The following is a 5,337-nucleotide window of genomic DNA, read 5'->3' as shown; positions in this document are numbered from 1 at the left end:
GCTGCTCCTTTAGCTGAGGCCCCAACACTTCAGTCCTGGACTGCTGAAACCGTCATCAACCCACCATCTGTAAATGGCCTCTCAGCTTCTACTCTCTCCAATTCATTCTCGTTCATTCAGCTGGTACTTACTGCAGCACAGTACGAATCAGGTCCTGAGTTTATGTAGCAAGTATGGTCTCTAATTTAAGGAGTTTCTTGAATAACCTTTTTGAGCATAGAGCTGACCATGTAACTGCTGTGCTGACCAACCTTCAGTGGCTCCCCATTGCCCAAAGCAGATGCACAATCAGAGGCTGATTCAGAATAACCTGGGAGCTACCTGGACATGGACATTTTTAATAAGCCAAAGAGTTGAGTCTGATGTCTCCTCCAGACTGAGAAGTAGTAGATAAACTTTCAACTTTCTTACTAGGATATATAATACTCTCTGCAATATGACCCCAACCACCTTCCCAGCATCATCAAATCAAAACAATTTGGCCCCTGCCTAAGTTTCTTCTTCACTCCTAACTACAGTGCAACCATACTATGCACACTGGTGTTCCCTGAACACGTCAAGCTCATTCTTTCAAGTTTACACAGTGTTACACACACTGCTTGAAAAGTGCTTCCAGCATCTTGACATGGCATTTGCACACAGCAGGAGCCTTCTTCTTCCCCAGAGACCCTCCCTGACCACCTCATCTTACTCCATATATAACCCCAGTCACTACCCCTTACCTGTTTATGTTCTTCCTATCTTTGCAGCACTGATCACTATCTGAAAATGGATTACTTCTTGGTGTTTCTGCATATTCTGTCTTCTCCAGCAGAATTTAAGCCCTATCAGGACAGTGTCTGGCTGGTTTCCCACTATATCCTCAATGCCTAGAATAGTGTGTAGTATGTAGCAGGTGTTCAAAGACCAAATAAATCATCACTCTATCCATAGGAGCTTCAGTCACAGCATTTAACATGCTATTTGTATAATCCCTTCACGTCAAGGCTCTCTTGGTTATTAAGAAAGTGACTCAAGCTACTTGAAACAAGGGGTGAGGGAAGGGGCAGAATCACCGGCAGGACTTCAGGGAAAGATATGCAGCAGGACCTCATGGGCAAGTGAAACTCTGAACTCGGGGGCATTTCTCCCCTGCTCCCAGACCAGTCTCTCTTCTCTGCTCCCCTGGGCTGCTACTCCATCCTCCTCCCTCTGTCCTTGGTCTACTCATCTCACATATGACCCAATATATGCATGGCCCTACTGGTCCCCCACATCCAAGAGTCTCCCTCAGTTAAAATTGAGAATCTGCTGGCCAATAGTTAGCTTTGGGCCAACTATCTATGATCCAATCAGTTAGGGCCTTGAGGTGGAGGAGGGGGCACACAGAAGGGGCTAGAGTCTGATGACAACCAAACCTGCCTGCCGCAAATTCATATCCTCTGGAGAGATCACGTCATGCCACTTCTCCCAAACATAACCTTGCTCTTTAATACTTCCAACTCCCTTGTATTATTTCCTCTGCCTGAAATGTACTTTCCCCACATCAACCTTTTTTTGTGAGTGTACAATTTGACAGCATTTAGTACAGTCACACTGTTGTGCAACCATCACCACTAATTCCAGAGAACTTTTATGGCCCCAAAAAGAAACCCCATACCCAGGCCAGACACAGTGCCTCACACCTATAATCCCAGCACTTTGGGAGGCTGAGGCCAGAGGATTACTTGAAGCCAGGAGTTTGAGACCAACCTGGCAACACAGTGAAACTACATCTCTACAAATATATTTAAAAAAAAAAAAAAAATTAGCCGGGTGTGGTGGCACACACCTATAGTCCCAGCTACTCAGGAGGCTGAGATAGGAGGATCGCTTGTTGAAGCCCAGGAGTTTGAAGCTACAGTGAGCTACGATTGCACCACTGCACTTTAGCCTGAGCAACAGAGCAAGACTGTCTCTAAAAAAATAATAATAATGAAAAAAACTCCACATCCCTTAGCAGTCACTCCCCACTAATCCCCACCCCAGCCTAGGCAAACACTAATGTTTTCAATTCTCTCTGGTATATATCTAGAATTGGATACTGGGTATATTGGAATTGCTGAATCATATGGCAACTTTTTGGGAAACTGCTCACTGTTTTCAAAAGCACTACACCACTGCTTTACTTAACCACCAAAAACGTATGAAGGTTCCAATTTCTCCACACCCTTACCAAGACTTGTTATTGTCCCTCTTTTTGATTATAGCCATTCTAGTGGATGTGAAGTGCTATCTCATTGTGCATCAAGGTTTTTCAGGCCAGGTGAGGTGGCTCACGCCTGTAATCCTAGCACTCTGGGAGGCCGAGGCAGGTGGATCACTCAAGGTCAGGAGTTCGAGACCAGCCTGAGCAAGAGCGAGACCCCCCGTCTCTACTAAAAATAGAAAGAAATTATCTGGCCAACCAAAATATATATAGAAAAAATTGTCTGGGCATGGTGGCGCATGCCTGTAGTCCCAGCTACTCGGGAGGCTGAGGCAGTAGGATCGCTTGAGCCCAGGAGTTTGAGGTTGCTGTGAGCTAGGATGATGCCACCGTACTCACTCTAGCCCGGGCAACAAAGCGAGACTTTGTCTCAAAAAAAAAAAAAAAAAAAAAAGGTTTTTCAAACCCCAGCTCAAATATAACCACTGTGTAGTTTCCTAATGTGCTCCAGGGCAGCTTTGGTTACTCCCTAATACCACAGTACTACCACATCATGCCTCTATTAGTGCCCATCCATTCTACATCTACTAAGCACCTGCTACGTGCCAAAAGCACCATCTAGGCGCTTAAGATATGGTGAACAAAGCAGACATAACAAAAAAAAAAAAAATCTATGCCCTTGTGCCACTTAATATTCTGGCCAGGGAGACAAATAATAAAAAGTTTGTGAGATGCTGGTGTTACAGAAACCACTAAAAGCATAGCACGGCAATAGAGCATGCCAGTGGTGTGGTGGTTGCAATATTAAACAGGGTGGTCATGGGAGGCCTCACTGAAGTTACAGCTGAGCAGGAACCGAAATTAAGTTTTAACATGACACATCCATAAGAGACGGCAAGGAAGCATTAGATACGGGTCTGGAGTCCAGAGAACAGAGTCCAGGCAGATACAGCAGAAGTGGAGGAGCTAATGAAGAACCTGAAACTCAGACTAAAGTGTGGCCACTAAATTAGGGGAAAACTCACGAGTGTGGTGTTCCAGAAGGCAAAAATCTGTATTAGTCTTTTAATGCTGTTATAAAAAACTATCACAAACTTAGTGGCTTAAAACAACATAAATTTATCTTACAGTTCTGCAGAAGTCCCACAAGGGACTAAAATCAAGTTGTTGGCAGGCCAAGTTCCTTCTTAGAGGCTCTGGGGTAGAATGCTTCCTTGCCTTCTCCAGGGTTGAGGCTGCCCTCATTCCTTGGCTCCTGGCCCCCTCCTCTGTCTTCAGAGCATTTCTCTGACCCTACTTCCCTAGTCACATCTCCCTCTGACCTCAGCCAGGAAAGGCCGTCTGCTTTTAAGGACCCATGCTATTAGATCAGGCCCTCCCAGATAATCCCAGGCTATTCTTCCCATCTCAAGATCCTGAACTTCATCACATCCACAAAATAAATCCCTTTCACCATGTAAAGTAACATTCACAGGTTCCAGGGATTTAGAATGTGGACATCTTGGGGGCAGGGGGGTTGCATCATTCTCCCTACACGCAAATGAACGAAGTCTTTCAAAGAGGAGGAGTGATCAATTGCATCATACGTTGACATGTCAAAAAAGTTATTTGTAGAGACGGGGCCTCACTCTTGCTCAGGCTGGTCTTGAACTCCTGACCTCAAGCGATCCTCCTGCCTTGGCCTCCCAGAGCACTGGGATTACAGGCGTGAGCCACTTCACCCAGCCGGGAAATTTTATTTCTAAGTTTAACAATGTCATAAGCTGAAGGTGAGAATGGGAAACGTATTGAAAATTTAAATCTTCTGGCTGGGCGTGGTGGTTCATACCTATAGTCCTAGCATTTTGGGAGGCTGAGGTGTGAGGATAGCTTGAGGTCAGAGTTTGAGACCAGCCTGATGAACAGTAAGACCACTTCTCTATCAAAAATAGAAAAATTAGCCAGGTGTGGTGGTGTGTGCCTGCAGTCCCAGCTACTCAGGAGGCTGAGGCAGACTGCTTGAGCCCAGGAATTTGAGGCTGCAGTGGGCTATCATGATACCACTGCATTGTAGCTGGGGTGACAGCAAGATCCTGTCTCAAAAAAAAAAACAATTGTCTTCAATGAAAAAGAGTAAATGGGATAGAAAAATGTATTGGGATAGTGAGATGGTACTAAAGGTCATAACTTCAAACACAAGAGACTGAATCAGCATGTTCAGTTGCACAAGTGCTAAATGAAGAAAAGGTGGAGCACTGAACTTAAAAATGGGAGTTTAACCGGGCAAGTATCATGAAGCAAGAGATGGGGCAAGGCAATTTACTGTATTGTAGCCAAGAGTGATTGTCACAACAGCCACAGAATCTAAGCTGGGTAATAAAGGACATGAAGTGAAAATTAGACAGGTGATGGGATCAATGAATTGTAAGTTATTATACCCACTCACTGTAACTGTTTATGTCTACACATGACTCCCCGCCTAGACTGAGGTCCTCCCAAGTGGAATCACTGTCTTATCTTTCCTTAGTATCTTAGCACCTAAGTTTGTTATTTGGGTGGATGGATGCTTACCTATGGTTAAAAGGAAATTCCTCACCCCCAAATCCTATGATATATAAAGTTGCTACTTCCTCTCTGCTCTTTAGTAAGAGTTCAAGTAAAAAGTTGCAATGCTTTATCAAAATCTATGGTACAAACAAGCTGGGCACAGTGGAATGTGGCTGCTGCACGTAGCTGCAGAGCCACAGCTACACAGGAGGCTGAGGCAGGGGGATCACTTGAAGCCAGGAGTTCCAGGCTGCAACTATGATCTTGCCTGTGCACAGCCACTGCACTCTAGCCTGGGCAACATAGCAAGACCTCCCCCCACACACACCCCTTAAAAAAAAATCTATGGTATAAACAAATCCTTTGGCATGAGACAAGATGCTGAATTCCAACAGTGTTGTATTCAAGAACTGAACCAGAAATGTACCAGATGTATCCCAACTAAGGTTAAGTTTGCCCTGACTGAATACCTGGGTGGCATGACATCTCTGAATTTCCCAGCCTCTGGTTATTTTACCTCTGTGCAGTAAATTAGAAGGACCCCAAACAGGCCTTGAGAATAGCAAACAGAGAAAGGGGAGCAGACATAAATGAAACCCTAATTTTTAAGCAGGGGATGGGGACGGAGGAAAAAAATGCACAAA

Source organism: Lemur catta, chromosome 3 (assembly GCF_020740605.2).
Source record: "Lemur catta isolate mLemCat1 chromosome 3, mLemCat1.pri, whole genome shotgun sequence".
NCBI lineage: Eukaryota > Metazoa > Chordata > Mammalia > Primates > Lemuridae > Lemur > Lemur catta.
Note: the sequence above shows the minus strand (reverse complement) of the source record.